At 39.7% G+C, this 27490-nt stretch overlaps 1 long non-coding RNA gene across 1 annotated transcript; it reads left to right on the top strand.

Moving 5' to 3' along the window:
• The first annotated feature begins 2142 nt into the window (after positions 1-2142).
• Positions 2143-25877, top strand: LOC113895146. Its single transcript, XR_003511764.1, has 4 exons — positions 2143-2565; positions 16397-16509; positions 17878-17933; positions 23749-25877. It is a non-coding gene; the product is annotated as an uncharacterized LOC113895146 (long non-coding RNA).
• Positions 25878-27490: the final 1613 nt, after the last annotated feature.

Here is a 27490-nt window from a genome sequence, read left to right as displayed (position 1 = left end):
AAGAAGAATGAAATGGAACTTCTAGATATGGAAAATATAATACCTGAAATTATGTCACTAAATGAAACTAAAAGCAGATTTAACTCTAAGGAGGAAAAAAAAAGAAAAACAGTGAAATTGTAGGTGTAATAGCAGGCATCACACAAAATAAAAGATTTTAAAACAAATTTACCGAATGACAAGAGTCTTAGAACATGTGACATATATCAAGCAGTACATGGAACTGGAGTCTTAGAAGAGGAAAAAGAAAAAATAATTGTTGAAACTATTTAAAACAAGTTGAAAACTGTAATAAAATTCTATACATGAGATAAAAAATTCTAAAGCAACCAAAGGAAAAATAGAAATCGCACATAGAAGAACAAAAAGGTAAGAATCACTGCAAACTTACTGTCACAAATAACGAAGGTCAGCAGAGAGAGAATTTTATAGGGTTAAAATGGAAATTTTTCTATCTAAAATTCTATATCCAGCAAAAATGTTGCAAAACATTTTCACTTCCAAATTAGTTCTTTCAAGTTCAAACATCTTTAGGAACCAACTGAAAATGTGTACAACCATGAAGAAATCATTATTTTTTAAAATATATTCAACATCAGCTATAGTACACACAGTTTAACTCCGTTATGAATGTAAAAACATTAAAACCTTTCTTTGGACTATTGGAGTCTCATTTTGTTGGAGTATAGCAGCTTGTTAGAATGAAAAAATGAATTTTGTGTGTACTACAACTGAAATTTTCTCATGGGTTTCTTAATTTAGTAAAAATATAGTTTTAACTATGACTTCAATATTTTTATTTTATTACCATCATAAAACATACAGTTCGGGAATTTCCTGATGGTCCAGTGGTTAGGACTCTGCAATCTTGCTGCAAGGACTCTGCAATCTTGCTGCAAGGACCTGAGTTCAGTCCCTAGTTGGGGATCTGGGATCCCACAAGGCGTGTAGCACGGCCGAAAATACAACAAAACAAAACAAAAATACAGTTGATCCTTGAACAACACAGGTTCAACTGTGCTGGTCCACTAATACACAGATTTTTTTTCAATAAAAATACTGGAAACTATTTTTGGAGGTCTGCAACAATTTGAAGAAACTTGTAGATGAACTGCACAGACCAGAAATATTGAAAAAATTAAGAAAAAGTTAGGTATGTCATGAATGTAATATATATTATACAATGTGTTATTTTCATGCACTGGAGAAGGAAATGGCAACCCACTCCAGTGTTCTTGCCTGGAGAATCCCAGGGACAGGGGAGCCTGGAGGGCTGCTGTTTATGGGGTCACACAGAGTTGGACACAACTGAAGCGACTTAGCAGCAGCAGCAGCAGACTACTTCAAATTAAGTTCTGAGGGATCAAAAATTATACATGGATTTTCTACGGCAAGGGGCAGGGTGGTCAGCGCCCCTAACCTCTGTACTGCTCTAGAATCAACTGCAATTTCACAGTCAATGTTAAACTTTTGAGCTAAATTTATACTTTCAATTATGTAACTTGTTTCATGCTCAACAAAATGAGATTCCAAAATTTTTTTTCACTGTGTGAACTGAATAAAAGAAACAAATTGTTATTAAAATTAACTAATTTTCTGGTTGATGCAGCTAAAGACATTGATAAAAACTGGCCTCATTCAAACTCTTGGCAAAATTCTTCCAGTGAAACAACACAGTAACATTAGGATGGAGCACAAGACAACCTGAAGGAAAAATGAACAAAACTGTTTTAGAAAAGCAGTTTAGAAAAACAGTGACTAAATAAAAGGACATGTGCCACAAACTGACATTTAAACCCCCTTCTGCTGTCTTATATGTAAATTTATCATCTTTGGCTAGAGTCTTCTTAGGATACTTACTTTTTAAAAAAACGCTGACGCTTCTTCAGCTAATTTTCATGGGGTCAGTGATATCACTACTACTCTTAAGGCAGGTGGAAGATACTTCCTGTAAGGAGCACACACACACAATCAACTCTCTTTAAAAGAAACACAATTTAATCATCTAATATTTTATTAAATGTAAACTTTTCAGGTTTTCTGGCTCAGTGTTGCCCAAAAGATTCATTGCCAAATGGGAAAATGTTTAAGCCATAAAATAGCTGAAGGTTTATACCACAGAGTTTGTGGCAAAATCATCCTAGCTAGTGTTCAGGCTACTCTTTGCAACACTGCACATGGGAGGAGCATTTATCTTCTGCTTCCCACATACACCTCGTCGCAGCTGCTGTGTAACTGCCCACGGGAGTCAGAAGCTGAGGGAGTACGGCTCACACGAAGTTCCAGTCACTTGCTTCAGTCTGAAATCACTCTGCAAGGCCAATCCAGCTCCAGAGCTCCTTGTGGGATCAAGTCTCTCTCATCACTGCCTCACAGTTCACCTTGCGCTTTCTCCACTTTCTTCCTAATAAAAGCTGCACTCAAATGTTCCTCTCCAATCTGCTTCCCAGAGATCTTGAACTAAGACCCAAGAGTCTTTCTGGGATCCAGCATACCACATCTCTCAAAGGCTAAAAAGAAACTGTGCAGGTGTAGGCTTGCCTGAGAGCTGAGAAGAAAATCTGGGTAAGTGTTCATGGAAGCTGCCATGCAGGATACTGAGGTGCAAAGAGGTGTTTGGGCCAGTCAAGGCTGCCGTGAGCACAAGAATGCATAGGTGGTAGAGCGCTGAGATCTAGAGAGACCTGCTGGGAGTTGGAAAGAGTAACATGCATGCTTTCTACTTAGACTTATGAGTTCAGTTTGCTGACTGCTGTACAGAGGGTTTAGCAATCTCTTATGTGGAAAGGGAGAAGAATACAGATAGGTAATAATATAAGCTTACAGAAAATAAGAGCCATATTATCCAAAGAATGCTATGTTTGGTTGTAAAGCTTTAAAGGGTGATTTTCTTTAAGCCTTGTGATGCTACAGTTTGCGTGAGAGAACGTGTCCTATGTTTTCAGAAGCTATACTTATTAGAAAAGGGGTATTCAGAAAAGGCCTCTCCTTGCCGCTATCATTCAGAAAAGGTCCTTCCCTTGCAGCAGCCATCAGAGATTAAGGCATCTCAGGCTTAAATAAGACATCCCCATCCACAGCTCAGAAACTTTCACAGGATCTACAAAGAGAAGAATTGCTCTGAGCCCTTCTCTGCCAGTTTGTTTCAATTATCTGTTTCTATGTAACAAGTCACCTTCAAATTAGTGGCTTCAATCAGCAACAATTATCATCCTGGCTCAAGAGTCTGGATTTGCTGAGCTTACCGGGTAGTTCCTTCCTTATGCAGTATGAGCTGTGGCTGCAGTCATCTGAAGGCTCAACTGATTTGGAATGTCCCAGATGGTGGCAGTTGGAGCTGCCTAAAGGCTGGGATTTCTTGCGGGGCTGTCAGTCAGAGCACTTTGATCTTCCTTTATATGTCATCTTCAAGTGATTCACTTGGGCTTTCTTAAAAGTCTGGTAGTCTCAGGATAATCAGACTTCTTCTATGGTGACTGAACCCTAAGAATACAAAATTAGAAGCAGTCATGTCCTTTTAGGTCTCAGGACAGGAGTAATATAATAAATAACACTTATGTCACATTCTATTAAAGCAAGCCATCAGATTCAAGAGGAGGGGACCAAATGAGACCTCCAGGAGTCATTCATTCCTGGTCACTGATGTAGAGATTACCACAGCTTCCCAATATTTCTATTTTCAAACTGAAATGTTCACAGTGGTTATCCTGTCCCTCTTTCTTCATTGGACGTTATGTGTGAATTTAGTCTCTGGATTAAGAGGCAGATGTGAAACTTATGCAGAAACTGTCATGCAATGCTGAACTTTGAGACTAAGCCAAATGATAGGAATTCAGGTCGCCTCCCTTAGGGAGGATATTTTGCACATTAAAAGAAGGTAAATATCAAAGTAATGTATTAGATAATACATATTATGATGTTAATATAGTATAACATAAAATATATCCTATAATACACAAACTATATAATACATATACCTTAAATATATACTTTATTATCATATACAATATATTAATATAAATAATATTAAGAATATTTTAGAGATAATGTTCTTAAAATTGTTTGAATTCTGAAGAAAATTTTTAAGGTAAATTTTGTGAAGGAGCCTGAGCCTGTGCCTGATAGGAATCTGCTTTCTGACTTCAGACTATACTACAAAGCTACAGTAATCAAAATGTTACCAAATTTGCAAGCCCATGTGCCTGACACACAGTGAGGCCCATCAACACTAAACAGAGTTTGGAACAGAGAAAGGTTTATTACAGATTCATACAAGGAAATGGGTGGCTCATGCCCTAAGAACCCCAAAGTTACTGAAAGCTTTCAGCAGTCCCTTTACAAGCAAAAGTTGAGGGATGGGAGTGGTTGGTTGTTGCAGACTTCTCCATGTCAGATTCTTTGTTCTTGAGGTCTGGTCATGGTCAGGTAACTATATTCCTGTAAATTTCTACCAGATGACTGTTATTCTCTCTCCTGAACAGAAAGGGCAAAGTCCCAAGGTGTGACTTTTACCCTCCAAGGTCCCAGTCCTGTCTCAGAGGAGACAGATCTCAGCTGGCAGCTCCTTCAGGGACAGGTTCCCACATCCTGCCCAGCTGTCATCCCTTAGGGAGCCAGGCACCCAACCCAACTGGCCCTTAGTCTTCTCAGGCTGCCCAAAGCAGGAGACTAGGGCTCACAGACTGTAGCCCATACAGACAGCCGCCGCTATTATGTTGTAGAGACAGGGACAGGGGAGAGGCTCACCGCTGCCTCAAGGCCTGGGCCAAAGCTAGTGGAGGGCCTTAATGAGAGGCTCTGGAGTCCTGCAGGATGTAGTCTCTAGTTTGTTCCCCAGAGCCTCTAGTTCACTCACTGGCCCAAGGCTAGGTAAGCTGGCGGGCCTCCAGGAGAAGGCCTGAATCTGCCTCTTACCTCACTTTGCACCTGATGACCACCACACTACCACCCCTTGGCTGAATCATTTTCCCAATGGTCCCTCATTGACAGTTACCACTGGGCAGGGCCCACTGCAGTGCTGAACAATAGCTGAGCAGGACAACTAACGGTCACTCACTGACAGTTGGCTGCTTGTGGGTGGGGCCCACTGAGGCATCGACCAATGGCTGGGCAAGACCTAGTTGCCTAGTAACAGGATGTGGAGTAAATTAGGCATAGCAATGCTACATGCCCAGGGCTGTGCTCTTCCTGTTCTGTTACAAAAACAGTATGGTACTGGCACAAAACCAGACACAAAGATCAGTGGAATAGAGTAGACAGCTAGAAATAAACCCACACATTTTCAGTCAATTAATCTATGACAAAAGAAGCAAGAATAGAAAAAGGGAAAAGATACACTCTTCAATAAGCAGTCTGGGAAATTTAGACAGTTACATGTAAAAGAATGAAATTAGAACATTTTCTCATACCATACACAAAAATAAACTCAAAATGGATTAAAGAGCTAAATGTAAGACTGAAAACCATAAAACTCCAAGAAGAAAACAGAACACTCTTTGACATAAATTGTAGCAATATTTTATAAAAATCTGTCTCCTAAGGTAAAGAAAACAAAAGAAAAACAAATGGGATCTGCATAGCAAAGAAAACCATTGACAGAATGAAAAAGACAGCCTACCAAATGGGAGAAAATATTTGCAAATCATATACCTTATAAGGGTTAATATCCAAAATATATAAAGAACTCATACTGTCTCACAACAAAAAGCAAACAATTCTATTTAAAAATGGGCAGGGGAGCTGATAGGCATTCTTCCAAAGGAGAATTTCAGATGGTCAATAGACATGTGAAAAGATGCTCAACATTACTAATAAGAGAAATGCAGATCAAATAAGTATCCCCTCACATTTGTCAGAATGGTTATTATCAAAGATACCACAAATAATAAATGTTGGTGAGAATGTGGAGAAAAACCTTTTTTCCTATGAAGAAACTGTTTGTAGGAATGTAAATTGGTACAGCCATTGTGAAAAACAAGATGGAGTCCCCTCAAAAAACTAAAAAAGGAACTGCAATAAAGATCCAGAAATTTCATTCCATGGTACATATCTGAAGAAAACAACACTAATTCAAAAAGATACATGCATCCTAATATTCATAGCAACATGAATGACCATAGTCAGCAACAGATGATCAGTCCCTCAACAGATAAAGAAGACGTGGTGTGTATATACACACACACCCACACACAAATGGAATATTATTCAGGCATAAAAAGAATGAAATTTTGGGATTTCTCTGGCAGTCCAGTGGCTAAGACTTCGTGCTTCTATTGCAGAGGGCACAGGTTTACTCCCTGGTCAGGGAACTAAGATTCCACATGCCATCTGACCTCAAAAAAAGGAAAAAAAAGAATGAAATGGACCTAGTGGGTATTAGTGAACTAAGTCAGAGAAAGACATATACTGTATCTTATCATTTATATATGGAATCTAAAAAATAAAAAGATGACTATAATGAAACAGAAACAGACTGACAGTAGAAGAAAAAAAAAGTAGTAGTTACCAAAAGGGAGAGGTAGGAGATACGGAGGTACCAACTATGTACAAAATAAACAAGCTACAAGAATATATGCTAGAAAAAAAAAAGAATATATGCTAGAGCACAGGGGGTGAGAGGGTAACAGGCAGGAAGGCCAGAGGTCCCCAAGTGGCAGGAGGAAATAAACTCCACGTGGCAGATGCTTTTTTTTTTTTTTTTACTTCTCTACACAAATTTAAAAGAGGCTTTTAATTCTGTGTTGAGGACACCTGGTTCTTCCTTGAGCTAACCAATGCAGTTTGTGTTTTTTTTTTTTAATGGAAACGTTTTTCTTAAGCTGTGTAATGAAACTATGTATTTGCTTTGGAATCTGCCTTTCTTCAAAATGGTTCTGCCTAAGACTAACTTTTTTTCTTTTCTCAAACCTTAGGCTGATAATGGCTCAACAAACCAGCATTTATGTCAATTGTTTTATGGCCAGGGGATGACACACCTCTTGCCATCCTATCTCAAAAATGCATATTGTGGGAGAGGGGCCTGGTAAAACTCCCTCAGCCTTGAGGTGTCTTTCTTACCTGACTAATAGCTTTCTAACAGACATAAAACACCTTGCTAAAAACTAGCAAAGGGGCATTCTTTCTGTCCCCTTTCTATGTCAGAAGCTTTCCCTATCTCTGTTATACTTTAATAAAACTTTGCTACACAAAAAGCTCCAAGTAGTCAAGCCTTGTCTCTGACCCTGGATCGAAATCCTCTCCTCTGGGGATAGGATACGAATCCCAGCATAATACACGGCTTGCAGCAGCAATCTTTCAGGAATATATCCAATATTTTATAATAACCATAATGAAATATAAGCTATAAAAACTTTGAATCACTATGCTGTACACCTGAAACTAATACTATCAATGAATTACTATCAATGAATTTTAAAAAGAGAAAAAAAGATACAGATTAAAATTAGATAAGGGGGACTTACCTGGCAGTCCACTGGTTAAGATTCCATGCTTCCATGAATAAGAATTCATGCTTATGAATTGGAGCAAATTCTGGGAGATAGTGAAGGACCGGGAGACCTAGCATGCTGCAGTCCATGGGGTCATAAAGAGTTGAACACAACTTAGACTGGACAATAACAACTCCCAGCTCAGGGGAGATAGGTTTGATCCCTGTTTTGGGAACTAAGATCCCATATGCCACATAATGCAGAAAAAAAAAAAAAAATTAGCCAAGGAAAAGGAAGAATCTAGAAGAACCATCAGATGCAGATTTTGTCCTCTCCCCGTGGACTGATACAGACATTTAATTCCCCTAGCAACAATGAGAGACAAGATGCACAAAGTATTACCAACCCACAAAGTTCATCTGAGCCGGGTGTCCAGAGTTTTTATTCAGGATCAGTCATTTAGAAAAGGAGTGACATGGCTGACCTTAGTTACTTAGTCTCTCAGATGTCAAACTGCTGTCAAGTGTACCAAAGCCCCATGTAAAAACTGAGCTTTTATCAGTCACAATATTCCAAAAACTCAGAGTTTAACTTCTGGGAGCCTGGCAAGGGTCAAATCTTTCTTTGGAACATGCAGGTTTTAGACAACCCAGGCCTACTGAATTTATCCTTTACTCCAGAGAAGCACGTTCTTTCTTGCAATCCGGAAACTGGTGGGGCCTAACAACAACAGAGGTAGCATTAGCAATGACAACACTTACCACGTACCCACTACAGGTGCTACAAACATGAGAGCAACTGAGGATGCAGACATAGGACAGTTAATCTCAGGTCTGGCTAGAGCAGCCTTCAGGTACCCAGGATGAAGTGGAGCCAGCATGGCCACGGCAGGCATTTGTGAAATATACTAAAAATGTTTAAAATGGCTATAGAAAGAGCTACAAGCCTGGCCTTGTCATGGAGGGCACTTCTAGTATGTCACCAGGAACTGCTGATCTCTCCCCAGGGGGCCGTATGAGTGTGGTGATCATAGAAGCCTGTTGCAGTAGTGTGATCCCCTCATCCCAAACCCACAGGGTTAAGGCAACACGAGTGAATGAGTGAATGGCACAGAAACGTTTATAGCTGTAAATGCTTACATTTAACAAGAGGAAAGATTTTAAGTCAACAACCTAACTTTATCTCTTAAATATCTGGGGAAACAATCTAAACCCAAAGCAAGCGGAAAGAAGGAAATAATATAGATTAGGGAAAGTTGCCTGAAAAATACAGTACAGGAACTCAATATCATTTCTCTTCCAATTAGAAACTCAGCAGTGTGCACTCAGTCTTAAAACATTTTTCCAGGCAATGAGATATAATTATAGACAAACTAACCTGAATGAGAAATATTTATTTCATCTTTCTGGTTGAGACTGGTGTTGAGGTTTGAAGAGGCCACAATCTTTTTTAGCTAAGTTCCCAGGACTGAAAACTCAGTGGAGAACAGGCCTTTCCCATTTGCTCTGTTATTTTCAGAGTGTGGCTTTAAATTATGTCTTTGGAGGTCTCTCCAGCTTGCTTCAGGTTCTGAGACCATCCTGCATCTTTACAAACCAGATGGACAACTCTGGCAACTCTGTTCTTGATGAGAACATGTGAGGAACTTCCTGTTCTGTGAAATGAGAAAGGAACAAGCAGCTCAATTAAGAAATCAGAAAGTGATTTGATTCTACTTTCAGTATTCTGAATATGATGGACTAAATGGAAAGACGGCCTATCTCCTGTAGAGTGCTTAGTCACTCAGTCAAGTCTGACTTTTTGTGACTCCATGGACTGTCGCCCACCAGGCTCCTCTGTTCATGGGGATTCTCCAGGCAAGAATGCTAGAGTGGGTTGCCATGCCCTCCTCCAGGGGATCTTCCCAATCCAGGGGTCAAATTCAGGTCTTCCACATCACAGGTGAATTCTTTACTGTCTGAGTCATTAGGGGAGCAACAGTGAAGAATTTCCTTCAAAATAAATGATTATCCTAAGGAATCAAATATAGAAGAAAAAGGCAAGAACAAGTAATTTTTAAGAGTTGAGATAAAAAAATATGAAAGAAAAGAAGATAATAGTGAGAAGCTGAGTAAGACTTTATAGTAATTTCAGAAGCACTGTAAAAGTTGGTTGAATGATACAGTTCTAATCAAAAGTCATTATACTACAACAGAAGTCAAATTGTCAAAGCAGAGAAATTATGCACCTTAAAGGCAAATTTTACTAATCATTAATTTAGGATACAAGCAAACAGAAAGCATAACATCTATCTCTGGAAGGGTCCAAACTACCATATACACCTCCAAAAAACAGATTTTTGTTCTAGGATGTATTCTGGCTTCAGAGTTAGAGATCAGTGTTCACTGTGCATGATGGACATGTGCTGTACAAGTCAATTCTAGGGAGCCATTTAAGTCTAGAGCTTCTTATCTTTATGTATTCCATCAGTCGTGCAGAGAAGGAACCTACAAGACTAACTTCTGTTCTCTAAGTTTTGCTCTATAATCAGTAAATTTCAAATTTCTTCACAATAAGAAATGCAAAAATTCGGATAGAAAACATTCTCAGATGAGAACTTCTTTGGTTATCTTTGTTAGTACAAAGATCTTTGTATCTTTGTTAGTATTTCCTAGAGGAAATTTACATTGAGAGTTACATAGCTGCTGTTAATTCTTTTCATTTTGCAGGGAGCTGCAGAAAATGAACTGCAGTGCTGAGAGCAGTGGGGGAATGAGTCAGCATATGTCAGATCACTCCCAGATGCACTCCTCAGACACCATACTGTACAAGTTCCACATTGTGGAACTTGGCTTCTTTTAGGTCACCTGGTCAAAGACAATGACATGCTTCTGAGCATGCATGAAAATGGATGTTGGGCTCAAATGAGAATGTTTCTGATCCTCACCTTTCTGAACTATCCTCTGGACTCATAATTCTTCACAGTTTCAAACTTCTTTTTATACATTTCCCAGCTCTCCGTTTCTGATCCATATTGAGGACCAAAAAGGCATGCAATGCGATCAGGGAAAAAGGCTAAAGGCAGAAAGCATGAAAGATGGAATGATCTAATTTAGAGCAAATTAGAAATAGAAATGATACAATCAGTTTGCATCTGATGAAATTCAAGCATGTTTCAATATACGCATTACAGCAGACTTCAATGAGGCAGAAAATCATGAACAATGCAGACAAATTAGAGGAAGCATGATACAGAGATGTGCCAATGGCCCTTGATATCCAAATTTTCAGACTTGGATTATATATACTATCTTCTCAAAAGAACACAAAAAGCTCAAACATATACAAAAATTTTATATATTATATAAGTAAGATTAAAATATACTAAAGGAAATAAAGAGGAAAAAAATTTTAAATCTGTGATATAAAAGATACAATCAATATAAAAGATACAATAATGATCAAAAATTTAAAATTTAACAATATTTATAATTAGTTATGTTAAAAATAACTCATAAAACAGTAAAAATTACAACTTGCATCAAGTGAAAGCTATATTCGCCTACCATTAAGAAACTCTTACGTATCAATAAAAAAGGTGTGAAAGTGCAAGTGTTAGTCACTTCGTTGTTTCCGACTCTTTGTGACCCCATGGACTGTAGCCTGCTAGCCTCCTCTGTCCATGAAATTCTTCAGGCAAGAATACTAGAGTGGGTTGCCATTGCTTTCTCCAGTGGATCTTTCCAACCCAAGGACTGAACCTGGGTCTCCTGCATTGCAGGCAGATTTTGTACTCTAAGCCACGAGGGAAGCCCATAGATAAAAAGATGAACATTATATATGAAACCATTATATTTTCCCTCCAAAACCTGTTTCTCCAACAATTATCCCAGACTCAATGAATAACAGTTTCATCATTCCAGTTAGATTGGGCCAAAAAACATCAAGCAGTTATGAAACTTCTGTTTCTCTCATGCTCATTTCAGGAAATCCTACACGCAACAAAATCTGCAGAGTATATGTGCAATACATACTGTCTGTTTGGTGTGTCTAAATGAACCTGAGAACAACAGAGTTCAAAATCTTGGTACTTGTTGGCTTCAGCATAACTAGAAAGAGTTATCACTTGATATTTTCAGAAAACATCTCCATATTACCATATTTCAAGCTTTCTTTCCATTAGCTAGAGCTTAGAAAACATTCCAGCTCCAAAAATTCAACTGGATTGGAGTAAAACTTGTATTCATAATGAACACTATACTTTGAGAATTATTTGCATAAATGATAATCTTAATTTCACAATAACGAGAAAACAAAAATTACTCCGTATTATGTTTAATTTGGTTCTTGCTATGAACTAGATATTTTATCATGGAGCCCATGATACTTGGCTTAGTTTTCCATAGAGATCGAACTTATGTGTCAAATGTCATGCAACACTATTCAGACTTTGAATTTAAAATCTAAGGGGATTCAGCATAAGAAAGAACATTTGGGACAAAGGAAATCATTCAACTGAGATAAACCATATATATCTATAATAATACATATAAAAATTACAGTGAGTTAATAAGCATTCTAGAGAAATGCATTTAAAATGTTTATCCCATATAAATACTTTCAAAATAAAGCAAAACATATTAAAAATTAATTAAAATGTAGAAGAAAGAGTTGTCAAACAGGTCACTTATACTGTTATTTAATTTTTCTTGCCAGTCTTTAACCTCAAGTCACATGCTTATTATAATTTTTGAGAGCTTTGATGTTTGTTTCTCAAAGCATTCAGTCCAGTATCTTAATAATGGCAATGGCAGCTTAAGAACTTATGTAGACTTTTCTCTACAGAGTCTGCCAATTGAATGAAATGTCAAACAAATCCTCTCATGATCCCAATCCCTGGGATATGGCTGCCAGTATCACAATAGCCACTATATTCAGAGGCCAGCATCAGCAGGTCTGATTCACAGAGATTTCTGGCTAATAATGGGGGAAGACACCATAAACACAAAGAAGTTATAAGAAGTTATAAATTAACCTATTAAAATTACTGGGTGATTTAGTCTTTACATAGTTGCTATTTTATCATAGAATCCATCTCATTTCTGACAATCTCAACTAATGTTCACTAACTCTTACTAAGCTCCCAGGCCAATCTTTTCTCTAACAACCACCTTTTCAGCCATAGGCAATCCTAGGTCATCTTCTCTGCCCCTACAGAATATGCAATATTAAGTAACATTTAATACATTTAATGGGCTTCCCAAGTAGCTTGAATGGTAAAAAACCTGCCTGCAATGTGGGAGACCTGGGTTCAATTCCTGGGTCAGGAAGATCCCCTGGAGAAGGACATGGCACCCACTCCAGTATTCTTGCCTGGAGAATTCCATGGACAGAGGAGCCAGGTGGACTACAGTCCATGGAGTCGCAAAGAGTCAGACACCACTGAGTAACACTTTCACTTTCACTTTCAATACACTTAATAGCTGCAGCTACCTAAATCCTTTTCCCAACACAGAATGAAGAAATTCTCATTCAAGTAATTCAGCAGAATTGACAGAACTGTTCTAAATTTGGGGGACATCTCCAAGAACAGTGATGAGAGAGTGACTTAGAGTACTAGGATCAAAACCAGGGTAACAATAACTACTGGAGAGGAAATGTAGAAAGAGAACCCTCTTGCAGTGTTGGTGGAATGTAAATTAATTCCGCCACTATGGAGAATAGGATAGAGATTCCTTGCAAGATCAGATCAGATCAGATGAGATCAGTCGCTCAGTCGTGTCTGACTCTTTGCGACCCCATGAATCGCAGCACGCCAGGCCTCCCTGTCCATCACCAACTCCCGGAGTTCACTCAGAGTCACATCCATCGAGTCAGTGATGCCATCCAGCCATCTCATCCTCTGTCGTCCCCTTCTCCTCTTGCTCCCAATCCCTCCCAGCATCAGAGCCTTTTCCAATGAGTCAACTCTTCGCATGAGGTGGCCAAAGTACTGGAGTTTCAGCTTTAGCATCATTCCTTCCAAAGAAATCCCAGGACTGATCTCCTTTAGAATGGACCGGTTGGATCTCCTTGCAGTCCAAGGGACTCTCAAGAGTCTTCTCCAACACCACAGTTCAAAAGCATCAATTCTTCGGCGCTCAGCCTTCTTCACAGTCCAACTCTTACATCCATACATGACCACAGGAAAAACCATAGCCTTGACTAGACGGACCTTTGTTGGCAAAGTAATGTCTCTGCTTTTGAATATGCTATCTAGGTTGGTCATAATTTTCCTTCCAAGGAGTAAGCCAAGCATAAAACTACCCTATGATCCAGCAATCCCACTACTGGGCACATACCCTGAAAAAACCATACTTTAAAAAAACACATGTACCCAGTGATCACTTCAGCACTATTTAAAATAGCCAGAACATTGAAGCAACGTAGATGCCCATCGATAGATGAAGATAAAGATGATGTGGTACATGTATACAATGGAATATTACTCAGCCATAAAAGGAACACATTTGAGTCAGTTCTAGTGAGGTGGATGCACCTAGAGCCTGTTATACAGAGTGAAGGAAGTCAGAGAAAAACAGCTACTGTACATTAACATATATATTAGGAATCTAGAAAAACGGTACTGATGAAACTATTTGCAAGACAGGAATAGAGATGTAGATAAAGAGAACAGAGGGCTTCCCTGATAGCTCAGTTGGTAAAGAATCCACCTGCAATGAAGGAGACCCTGGTTTGATTCCTGGGTCAGGAAAATCTGCTGGAGAAGGGACAGGCTACCCACTCTAGTATTCTTGGGTTTCCCCTGTGGCTCAGCTGGTAAAGAATCAGCCTGCAATGCGGAAGACCTGGGTTTTATTCCTGGGTTGGGAAGATCCCCTGGAGAAGGGAAAGCCTCCAGTACTCTGGCCTGGAGAATTCCATGGACTGTATAGTCCATGGGGTCGCAAAGAGTTGGACACGACTGAACAACTTTCACCTCACTTAAGAGAACAGACTTGTGGACACAGCAGGACAAAGAGAGGGTGGGACGAATTGAGAGCGTAGCACTGAAACATACACATAACCGTATGTAAAACAGATAGTAAAAAATTGCTGTATGACACAGGGAGTTCAACCTGGTGCTCTGCAATAACCCAGAGGGGTGGGATGGGGTGGGAGGTGGGAGGGAGGTTCAAGAGGGAGCAGATATACTTATGGCTGATTCACATTGTTGTATGGCAGAAATCAATACAATATTGTAAAAAAATTATCCTCCAATTAAATTAAAAAAAAAAACCCAGATAGTAGGAATTCTTGTTATTTTCCTTCAAATAATATGAATTACTGTTCATGTTTCTTCAAGAAGAGCTGATATACAACCGCAGTGTGCTCTAGGCATAATATCAAATTTTAGGATTTTCTTAAAGGTATGCAATTTTATAAAATGCATCAACATATAAATCTACTGAAAGAATACTAAAACAAAATATATATGCTCTATAAATGAAAAATTTTATTACAAAATAAAAATAATTGAGTAAATAGTGTGTGATATATTACATAATTTTAGGTTCCATTGCAAAATGGTAACATGGATACCCTTGTTCAAAACTCAAAGAGAAGATTACTGAAAATTCTAAAATATAAAGATTTTACCTTTAAAATATTTATTACTTAGAAAATATAATAGAGGTAATAGCGATATATAAGAACATAAATTTTTAAGTTGTAAAAACTATTTAGACATAATTTATATAAAATAATGAATAAAATACTGTACTCTTATGACTTCTTGATTGATCATTGATTTTTTTGGCTTACCTTTCTGCAAATTTATTAGGTCATCACAATTTATAGCTTTAGCACCTTTACTTTCACATGGGTATAACTGAAAGCAATATGAGGTAGTTTTAGTAAATGTAAGATTATACCTAATTTTTTAAAGTATCTAACTTTGAAAAGAATCTTTCTGCTACTGGAACTGTTACTGGAGCTGTGATGAGTTTTTTTTGGTGGTGACAACCCTGGAACATATTTCTGATAAACTATTTTGAAGGATAAACGATAGTTCATGTAAAGTTGTTAAGTCTGACATAACACTTTTTCTGGAAAGATTTAACTCTTTATACAAGTGAGTTTCTTGTCTGAATTGAAAGGTTGAGTGAAGTCTCTCAGTCGTGTCCGACTCTTTGCGACCCCATGGACTGTATCTTACCAGGCTCCTCTGTCCATGGAATTTTCCAGGCAAGAGTACTGGAGTGGGTTGCCGTTTCCTTCTCCAGGGGATCTTCCCGACCCAGGGATTGAAGCCGGGTCTCCAGCATTGCAGGCAGACTCTTTACCATCTGAGTCACCAGGGAAGCCTGCAATGGCAATTTAATGAACTACAAGGAAAAATTAATTTTCAAGGTGCCTTCTGAATAATTGATTTATGCAAAGTTTCATATAAAAATAGTGCTTTTTTCTGTTAAATTGTGTGATCTTTAAATTTAATTTCTATCTTTAAGCCTATGGGTACTTGCTTGTAATGACTCAGCAATTTCCAAAACCAGAATAATACTAATAACTTTCTGATATGTTTTATTGCAATGTCCACATATATGATGTTATTTTATAATATTTTACTGACAAAGTTTACAGGCTGGGCGTCTGCAGTACCTGTCCCAGTGCTCAGAACCAAGAGGTAATCATTGCAAACACTTAGGGATGAGGTCTGGAAGCCAACAGCCTACCACCCAGGTCCTGTGCTGCCCCATTTGAAAGCTGTTCCCCCTGTACTCTCTTGGGGCTGTGCCCACCGCCACTTCTGCTGCTGCTTTGGGGCCTCCCATCTTAGGGCCCCTGTACACATACAGACACAACCACTAGGCCAGGTACTCAGGGACAGTGTACCTGCCTTGCTCACTGGCTGCAATCAGCAACCACCATTTATTGCTGCTCACGACTCTGTGGATTAGTTGGGCTCACCTGAATAGTTTTTCTCTGTATGGTGTGAACTGTGGCTGCAGTCATCATAAGGCTCAACTGGTCTAGAATATCCACGATGGCTCACTGGAGGTTCAACGGATTTGGAATGTCCCCGATGGTGGCAGTTGGTCTATGCTGTTGGCTGGAATCTCAGGTGAGGCTGTCATTTGGTGCACTCTGCTTCTCCTCCATGTGGCCTCTCCAGGTGGCTCACATAGGTTTCCTTAAAAGTATTGTAGTTTCAGGATAATCATACATTTTCCTTATGGTGGCTGGAAACTGGGCCCTGGCAGTACACAATTGGAAGCTGTTAGGACTTCTTAAGGCTTAGGACAGGAATTAGTTCAAATGTACTTCTGTAGTATTCTACTATTTAAACAAGTCACAAGACCAGTTTAAATTCAAGAGGAGGGGACTAAATGAGGCAAACTCTAGGAGTTGTTCATTAGTGGCTATCAGTGTAAGAGACAACCACAGCCAACCAGTCTTTCTCTTTCAAAATTGGAAATGTTCACTGTGGCTGGTCTGTCTCTGTTCTTTCATTGAATGCTGGATTTGGGAGGCAGGTAAGTTGTAATTTTTAGTTCACAGGTCTCTGAATTAAGAGAAGGTATATCTGAAACTTACATAGAAACTATGATGAAATCTTGAACCTTCAGCCTTAGGCCAAAATGATGGAAATTTTGGTTGCCTCCTTTTGGGAAGGGGTGAGGATATTTTGCATGCTAAGTTAAAGGAGGTAATACTTGTGGCCATACAAGTGGACCAGGCAAATTTAATTATTTTTCAAAAATATTTTCTATCTTATCAGAGCCTTTGAACATTGCTATGACTATTATTACATTAAAAATTACCCAAAACTCATGATTAAAAAAAAATACAGGTTTGCTATTTCATAGATTTTGTAGCTCAGAAGTCCAGGAACAATTTAACTGGATCCTTTGCTTCAGTGTTTCTCATAGATTGTAATGAAGTTGTCAGTCAAGGCTGGGGTTCATTGAATGTTCAATTAGACAAGGATGTACTTCCAAGCTTACTTGTACTTCCAATTCATTTTTTCACCAGTTTTCTTCCTTGTTGGCTGTCAGGTAGACCCTCACTCAGTTCCCTGTCATGTGGCACACTCTCCACAGTGCAGCTCTCAACATGAGCAGAGTACTTCATCAAAATTAACAAGGAAGAACTTCTACTAGTACGAGATTTTCATCTTTGTTACATAATAACAGCAGCGACACCCTGTCACCTTTGCCATGGTCTCTGTTAGAGGCAAGTCACAGATCCTGTGACCACACTCCAGGGAATTGCACAAAGGATGACCGTATAGGTGTTGGTATAAACGGGGACGGTCTTCAAGTCTGTCTGCCACACGAAGTCCCTCACTGAGGGATAATTAGAGTTTTGTACCATTTAAGACCTGAACATATGCTTATTTCAGCTAATGGATGTGAATTATGTGCTCCTTTGAAGAAGGTCTTTAAGAATCATCTTTTACCACTTTCTCTTTTTTTTCCTTCCCTCTAAGACGAGCAATATCCCAGATAACCCATCAACCTGCATCCTGGAGCTGAGGCACTCTAGGTATGTAAATGGAATAAGAAACTCTTTGTTGCAAATCACTAAGATTTTGGGGGGAGGTGTTTATCTGCAACATAACTTAGTTGAAACTGACTGACACAGCTGATCCAAGAGAGACATCCCTGGGGGTGAAGCATCCTCTGGCTAGCAACAGGGGAGAGCTACTACTTCCCAAGACCAGGAGGGATGTGGGAAGTGGGGGAGGGACAGAAAGCGTGAACACATTGGCCTGCTCTCTGATCTTGGACTAAGGCTGCCCCTTGACAGAAAAGGACTGAAAGTCAGAGCCTAGCAAACGTTAAATAACCCTTCTGGGACAGATGAAGGAAGGAAGAATAATTTCTAGGGGAGCTGAGAGGAAATGACCAGAGAGGAAAAAGGAAAACCAAAGAGTGGTGGGATGGAAAAGAGTGATAATGGAATGAATGTGCTATCACACTGAAAGACTCTTCTCAGGGTTGCATTAATTTAAGGTTAGTGTCTACCAGATTTGGAAAATAGATTCTTACATGTGATACAAAAAGAGAGATATGTAATTGCCATGAAACAGAGTATGGTGATATGATGTACTGAAATGACTAGTCAATAGTAAAGTTGTAGAAAGGAGTTCTAGACCACCTTTGAAAAAAATTTGGGAAGAGATGCAAGATTACCCTTGGATAATTCTGAGATTGGAGAGAAAAATAAAATGATTTGTTTGCAGACAATTTTGTGTGTTAGAAGATGCAACATGAATGAATTCCATTCATGAATACCTGTTTTTTTCTGGAAGAATCAAAGTAGGCCATCTGCTAGATAAGGTAGAAATAATGTCTTAGAATTTAAATTGAAGAGCAAGTATGATGAAAGTAGGTTACTGTGACATGTGCAAAGTTGGGAAGATGTACTCAAGAAATGTAATGTCACAATATAAAATAACAAATGTGGAGCAGTAGGGTAAAAGATAGTATTTAGAGGGTAGCCACAAGAGTGGGAAGCCGAAGGTGAACTGAGACATGAGACAAAGATCATTGAAACTAAGCAGAAAGATAAGGATTCAGATTTATTTTCACCAACACTGATATTAGTAATGCTAGTATTATTAATAATATCAAATACTACTGAATGCTGGCTCTGATGCCAGGCACTATGCAAAGAGATTAACATTTATTATTTAAGTCTTCGTAATGTCTATAAAATTAATACTATCCCCATTTTACAAATAGTGATAGTGAAAGTAGCTCAGTCATGCCTGACTCTTTGCGACCCCATGGACTATGCGGTCCATGGAATTCTCCAGGCCAGAATACGGGAGTGGGTAGTCTTTCCCTTCTCCACGGGATCTTCCCAGTCCAGGTAGTGAACCCAGGTCTCCCACATTGCAGGTGATTTTACAAATGAAGACACTGAAATTCAGAGACATGACATAATTTACCCAAAGTCATAAAGATAGAAAATAAATGAACTGGGATTTGATGACAAGTCTGTTTGATTGTAAAGCCTAGATATGAGGTGTTAACACTATCCTTCTTTCTAACATTAGCTTACTTTGGGTGAAATGGGTATACTGGGCTAGTTTAGGAATGACAGAAAACTTGTTGATGGAAATAATGCAAATATTTATTTTATAGACTTAAATAATAAATGTCAATCTTTCTGCATACTGCCTGGCATCAGAGCCAGCATTCAGTAGTATTTGATATTAATAATACTAGCATTACTAATATCAGTGTTGTTGAAAGTGAATCTGAATCCTTATCTTTCTGCTCAGTTTCAAGGATCTTTGTCTCAATTCACCTTCAGCTTCCCACTCTCGTGGCTACCCTCCAAATACTATCTTTTAGCCTACTGCTCCACATTTGTCATTTTATATTCTGCTTTCAGGACTTTCTTTAAACTCTTTTGCAGTGCACATCTGTTGGTGATAAATTATTTCAGCTTTTGTAGTTCTGAAGACATTTTCATTTAACCTTTGTTTTTAAAATATATTTCTAATGGGCCAAGAATTCTATATGGACAGTTTTCTTTTTTTTTAGTAATGTAAAGAAGTTACTCCACTGTCTTCTGGTTTGCATTATTTCCACCGACAAGGTTTCTGTCATTCCTAAACTTGCTCATCAGTACATAACACATTTTTATTCTCTTTCACAGTCATTCTGCCTATATATCCAATGTTTTTTTCTCTCTGTTGAATACACCTAAGTTAGTTCTTATTGCCAGTCATGCAAGATTGATAAAACAACCCAACACTACAAAGCCATTCAAAGAAAGCATTTCTATTATCTCCAAATTCATCCAGTTGTATATATTAAATATGTACAGCTTTTTTTTTTTTTTTGAGTCATACACAAATAAACTGGTCTTAGGGAAAAAAACACTATTTTTCATTTTTCTTTTGCAAAGAAGTAATATCTCATTAATACTTACCCTAGATCAGTATCAAGGGGGGAGTATCAAGAAAGACAGGATATAAGGGAAGAGAAATTAAATGTATTGAAGGCAACTTTTTTGCCACTTATAAGGTAAATAACAGTTGACCTAATTTAATAAAACTGTCATTTTGGGAGTAGTCACACTATCAACACTATTTTACAAATTAAGAAAGCTGGACCCTGAAAGATTGAATGATCTATTCAGGGTATACACCCAGTGACTTGCAGAGCTATGATTTGAACCCAGCTGTGCTGATGGAAACACTTAAGCCCATAACTCTTCTCCAAAGGTTACTGTGGGCTCTAAGGACAGGTAATGGGTTCACAAGTCACTGCTACCAAATCCCCTGATTCACAGAAAGCCTCTGCCCTGCTCACCCTCTGCCTTATTCATCTCCCTAATTCTCTTCTTATTTTCACATAGCACCTGTCTGGTCTAAGAAAAGAACTCTCCTATCTCCTGCATGAGTGCGGTCAAGAATCCTGACTCCCCGCAAGGAGTCTGAAGGGTCAAGTTTCAACCAAACATTCAATACAGAGAAAAGGACTAACTAGGACTTTGTACAAGTATAGCAACAACCACATGTAGAGTAACAAGCTGGACCAGCTGGAGATAGGACACTGCTACTCATTTAACCTCTCCTGGCCTCAGTTTCCTCTGGGTCTTCTGAGAAATGCAGAAGAAAGCAATACATCCTAATTTGTTGTGGATTCAAATCTGTCTCTGCACTTTAACATTTGCGACCCTAGGGCAAGTCCCTCCTCTCAGAGTCTCACGCCTTTGCACACTGCTCTGAGCCACAAGTGAAAGGTACCAGGAGTACAGTTGAAATTGCTGTGCAAAGTGCTAAATGGAGATAAGTGATCATCCGATGGTACTGATTTGGACTGTTGATCCATACGACCATGATATTTTACATGACACAGTTTGGTGGTAAAGAATGTGACTGGAGCCAAAGTTCCTAGCTTGGATGCTGGCTCTGCTATTTGCTATCAGTGTAGCCTTGGCAAATAACATATATTATATGCTCCCTAGTTTCCTTTTATTTAACAAGGAGACAATAATAGTATTTAAATCACAGAATTATAATTAAGAATTACATAAGTACACATGAAAGGCATAAAAGTGTTCCTGGCAAAATCAACCAATTATATATTCATTTACATGAAATTTATATAAATCAATATCATATATATAATATGCTGAAAACTTGTTGGCAGTGAATGGAAAAACCAGGATGATATAGGGGGTCATGATGAGACCTGCTAGGCTGGGTAGTAGATGAGGATGGGTTCACCTTCCTCATTTTCCCTTCTCCCACGCTCCAGAACCCTTTGTGATTGTTCTGTAGCTCTGTGAAGCAGGTCTGGAAGTCCAGACCAGAGTGGGTATTCTCTGTGTTCAGCTTCCTGGGGTATAAGTACATTTTAAGTGATAGAAAATTTGGCTGGTTGCTTCTGAAATTTATTGAGTCCTGGTGCATTGGTTCCATCCTTTACTTTTGCACAAAGTTGGGGTCTCCTTTCTGCCTTGATACTGCAGCCAGTGGTGTACATAATTATCAATGTTTGAAAAAAAATAGGCATTTGTCAGATAAGGGAACTCTAGGCTCAGTCCACAATAGAGACTGACTTGACTCTTATTTTTCCTTTTCCTATTCCCACTATTCTAAATCAATTATTGGAATGGAGAGATAACAGGAATGGGAGTTCTCAGGAGAGATTAATATATATCATTTGACTAACAAGACTGGTTGGGTGGACAACAGATATAGTGGAGACTAGGGTTTCTAACCAAAGTTCACAGACCATCTGCTTAGATGTGGTAACTGTGATTCATGGACCATGGACTGGTTCCTAAAGAGAGTTCAGGGCACCTGAAGAGAACAGTCCTTCAATACTTATTCAGCAGCTGCCTTCCTATTATAAGTGTTAGCTGGCCAAGCCTCTCCCTTGTTTTGGGGCTGACTTAAGAGAGCAATGTTGAGCCTCTAAAAGCCTCTAATACAGATTCTACTCATGAAGCAGAATCCTACAGAATGGAGCATACACATTCCAGAAAATGTGAGTTTCTGTGCCCCTTTACAGTGGACTACTCTCTGAAATATCAACTGAGGACAAAGGCAGTAAGTCATTCTTTGAGTTTGACATAGAAGAATCAGTTGAAAACACACACCTGTGTCTGCCTTATGTATGCAAATATGCACTGTATCTATGTCTGCCTTATGATTTTCTCACTAACCTTTTGACATTAAGTCTTAATTCCTGGGGCTCTCAGGGCAAATTGTGAAATAGTCTTTCTCAGCTGAACATTCTGCAAAGCTTCTTATAAGATCTCTTTCTCCTCCTTTCAATATGGAAACAGTACAGATTTCAATTTTATCAATATAGAATGTCACTGTACTCATTAACGAATGTCTGCTGCTTGCTTAGAATTGGAAGTATAAGAAATGGATACCCTTCTTCATTTTTTCCCTTGTTTTTCACATCAACTCAGTGGCAGGAGGAGAAAGTGGGAACTTAAAAAGCTCAGGTTTTGCTATTCAACCCAGGCCTCTCCGGTGGATATCTTTTTGCTCCTTTCATGAGATCTCAGGTCCACAATTGTTGGGACATCAGTTCCTAAAGCCAGCCTTCAAAAAGGATAGCCCCCCTGAGGAGAGCACACTGACAGTAAATCAGAAACTGACACACTTCTAATCCCTTCTGTCTCTTCCACATGAATTTCAGTGGAGCTGGGCAGTGGGTTGCGCCCATGGGAGGTGCTGTGAGATGGCAGAAGCAGTATAGGTTGTTTTGGAGGCAACATTTTGGGACCTGACTTTGCACAAGTTGTTAACTTTCATGATATTCAGCCTCATTCCTTGAGAGAGCATCTGGCTTGCCACCCTCACAGGAATGCTGTGATTGTCAGTTGGGATCAATGTGCATGGAAGCACTTTGTAAATGACACAGCACTGCACCTTTGTCTGCCTTATGATTTTCTCATTGACTTTTTGACATTATGTCTTAATTTCTGGGGCTCTTGGCAAATTTTGAAATAGTCTTTTCTCAGTTGAACATTCTACAAAGCTTCCTATAAGATCCCTTGCTTCTTCTTTCAACCAATAGGCTATTTTCCTAACTTGAGCGCTTCCCTTAAAGGCACCAATTTTCTCTTTGGAAAAAATTAATCTCTTATTGTTCCATATATCCTTCTTCCTGGCTTGTTTCTGGAAATTCCAGGACCCCATAAGAGTCGGGATGGCACAAAAAGGGGACATATGGAGAATGGAGAGTGAAAGGAAACCTTGGGTTGAGATAAGGGTACCAGGAAATGTGGACATACATGCCATTTGCCAGGTCTGCTCTGCCAGCCTGTCCCCATTCTGCTCTTGGATGCTATTTTTACCTCTTGTCTCTTACAGGCACCTGCACCAGCTCTTTTGATGTAGCTTTTTAGAGCAGTCAGAGCAAGACCTTGCCCTGAGGAGTGTAAGAGAGCAACCGCAGAAGGAGATACTCTGTTGCAGAAGTATCTGGGAGAAGTGCTGTTCTGACTCTGTCTCCTCTGGGACTCATGAGTCATCACTCTCTCCGGCCTCCAACTTCCCACTGGACCGAACTACCCTCTTGGTTTCCTTGTTTTCATCATCAACACTGGGTGCCCAACTTCCATCAGAGTTCCATTTCACGCTGAATCCAACAATATCGATGGACCTTCTTTCACACGCCTCTTCCCTTTTCCTTCCTACCCCCCAAAACACTCAGATTCTGGACCCTATTTCACAACTAGACCCCTTTTGCCTATGTACCCTAACTCCTCACCTGACCCCACACTTCTGAAGAGACCTTTCCCTCTTCAGCCATCTATATTTCAAAGGCTGACTATATAGCTAAAGCCACAAGCCCCTTAGAGGAAACCCTTAAGCAGATCAAGGAGAAGAAAAATTTCATCTCCTGCATGCTTACCTGTGGGTGAAGAGGGCCAGATGGCCACGTGGTCATCCCCCTAAGGTTTTGCTCATTGGCTCAGGCTGGGGAGGGGATCAAACAGGACAAGAATCTATCACCAACTTAAGAGAGAGAAGATCCTAAGTACCATAGGAAACCCTTAGCTAGAGAAAAGCAAAAAGGGAATGCAGAATTGGAGACCTCAAAGAGGACAGCCTCTACGCAGGACAGTCTTATAGCAGGGACTTCTAGAAACATGTCATCCTACTACCTTCCATAAGGCTGACAAAAGAGTGCTTAGAAAACAGGACTAGACATGTGATCCAGTGGTTTTATCCACTGAATACAAGACAGATTCATGGTACAAAACCAGGGCACTGTCAACTTCTGTGCAGAGCTCAGATTCACTAGAAATCAGAACTGCATCTATGTGCAAAGGGGATATTGAAACTCAGAAGAAAAGTCAGCCACTGGCTAGATCCTAAAGAAAAACTGAGATTAGGTACAGAACTAATCAAGGAAAGAAAGTCTGCCTGAGTAACTCAAGGCCCAGGCTGAGTTCAAAGAGATATTTTCCTGTGATTACAAAGATCCCTACATCACTGTGGAAAAAAGGATGAGGAACACAGCCTGACCCCTTCAAGTAGACTCTTAGATTGCTAAATGCTCTAAACAATAGGCAAGTCACAGAATCATAAAACTCATGAAAATTGTGAGCTTCCAGAATGAGCTACTGTGTTTGAACCTTGTCAGGGAGCCTGGACCAAGGATGCCAGGTCCAACAGACCATTCTCATACCTGCCCCAGGATCTGTCTCTGGGGGAGGATATTTCTTCAGTCATAAAGTCCTTCTCTATTCCCCTTCTGTTGCCTGCAAAATTTCTCTCAAATGTTTCTATACAATCAGAGAAAATTCGCTGGTTCTCTCACTACTGAAGAGATTGTGCTCAGTTTTTCATAGTCTCAAATATATTTATTCTAAAAGGAGAATGGTGTCCTTTGTCTCTGCTGCATTTGTGACATTTAGAGTATCCCAAGAACTGGAGCTTAGAGAAAAGCAAGCATTCAGTTTTTCTCTCTGATTGAGAGCTGGCTTAATTTCTTGAAGCTGATGAGAGTTAGGGAAGGCCAGTGATGGTGGCATCGTACCCACTACCATCTCAAGTTGCTCCAATGACCTCTCTGAAAATACCCTGCTTAACACTTATTATAATACTACCTTTATAAAAAAAAATTCAGAAGCTTTGAAAAATAAGAAAACCCATTAATTCCATGCCCAAGAGCTGGACTTAGCTCTCCCCCTGTTCCATCATTATTTTGAACTGTATATTACCATGATTGGAATGGCTGGGGTTACACAGGCATCAAAAAGGGCCAACATTTCCTACAGAACCTCCAGGAATAATAGGCAACAAACTTCACATGCTCCCAAAATGGAACTGGAGTTTGGGAGTCCTAAGTTTAGAATGCTAAAGAGGAATTCTCCATGACCACGAATACTTGGGTGGGGAAAAGCTTCCACCTGTACTCCCAGAGCTCCTTATATTCCTGATGTAGGCTACAAATTCCCTGATAGCTCAGAGGTTAAAGAATCTGCCGTAAATGTGGGAGACCTGGGTTCAATCTCCGGGTCAGGAAGATGCCCTGGAGAAGGGAAAGGCCACCCACTTCAGTATTTTTGCCTGGAGAAATCCATGGACAGAGGAGCCTGATAGGCTACAGTCCATGGAGTCACAAAGAGTTAGACATGACTGAGCAATTAAGCCCATACACACACAGGTTGGGAAAATAAGCATTGCTCTCAACTTCTTATAGTGATCTTAAAATGTACAGTGGACCACAAATTACCCTTTCCTCTCTCCATGCAATAGGCTCTGGAGCAGCAGGAAACACAGAATCTCTAGCTGTTTTTAGTGAGTGGAAGATCAGAGGAAAGTTGAGGGTTCAGTTCAGTTCAGTTGCTCAGTCATGTCCGACTCTTTGCGACCCCATGAATCGCAGCACGCCAGGCCTCCCTGTCCATCACCAACTCCCAGAGTTCACTCAAACTCATGTCCGTCGAGTTGGTGTTGCCATCCAGCCATCTCATCCTCTGTTGTCCCCTTCTCCTCCTGCCCCCAATCCCTCCCAGCATCAGGGTCTTTTCCAATGAGTCAACTCTTCGCATGAGGTGGCCAAAGTATCGGCGTTTCAGACTCAGCATCAGTCCTTCCAATGAACACCCAGGACTGATCTCCTTTAGGATGGACTGGTTGGATCTCCTTGCAGTCCAAGGGACTCTCAAGAGTCTTCTCCAACACCACAGTTCAAAAGCATCAATTCTTCAGCGCTCAGCCTTCTTCACAGTCCAACTCTCACATCCATACATGACCACAGGAAAAACCACAGCCTTGACTAGATGGACCTTTGTTGGCAAAGTAATGTCTCTGCTTTTCAATATGCTATCTAGGTTGGTCATAACTTTTTTTCCAAGCAGTAAGCGTCTTTTAATTTCATGGCTGCAATCAGCATCTGCAGTGATTTTGGAGCCCCCCAAAATAAAGTCTGACACTGTTTCCCCATCTATTTCCTATGAAGTGATGGGACTGGATGCCATGATCTTCGTTTTCTGAATGGTGAGCTTTAAGCCAACTTTTTCACTCTCCTCTTTCACTTTGATCAAGAGGCTTTTTAGTTCCTCTTCACTTTCTGCCTTAAGGGTGGTGTCATCTGCATATCTGAGGTTATTGATATTTCTCCTGGCAATCTTGATTCCAGCTTGTGTTTCTTCCAGTCCAGCATTTGTCATAACGTACTCTGCATACAAGTTAAATAATCAGGGTGACAATATACAGCCTTGACGTACTCCTTTTTCTATTTGGAACCAGTCTGTTGTTCCATGTCCAGTTCTAACTGTTGCTTCCTGACCTGCATATAGGTTTCTCAAGAGGCAGGTCAGGTGGTCTGGTATTCCCATCTCTTGCAGAATTTTCCACAGTTTATTGTGATCCACACAGTCAAAGGCTTTGGCATAGTCAATAAAGCAGAAATAGAGCTCTGGAACTCTCTTGCTTTTTCCATGATCCAGCGAATGTTGGCAATTTGATCTCTGGTTCCTCTGCCTTTTCTAAAACCAGCTTGAACATCTGGAAGTTCACGGTTCATGTACTGCTGAAGCCTGGCTTGGAGAATTTTGAGCATTACTTTACTAGCATGTGAGATGAGTGCAATTGTGTG

The sequence above is a fragment of the Bos indicus x Bos taurus genome, chromosome 7 (genome assembly GCF_003369695.1).
Source record: "Bos indicus x Bos taurus breed Angus x Brahman F1 hybrid chromosome 7, Bos_hybrid_MaternalHap_v2.0, whole genome shotgun sequence".
Taxonomy (NCBI): domain Eukaryota; kingdom Metazoa; phylum Chordata; class Mammalia; order Artiodactyla; family Bovidae; genus Bos; species Bos indicus x Bos taurus.
Note: the sequence above shows the minus strand (reverse complement) of the source record. Positions and strands in the feature narration are given on the sequence as shown.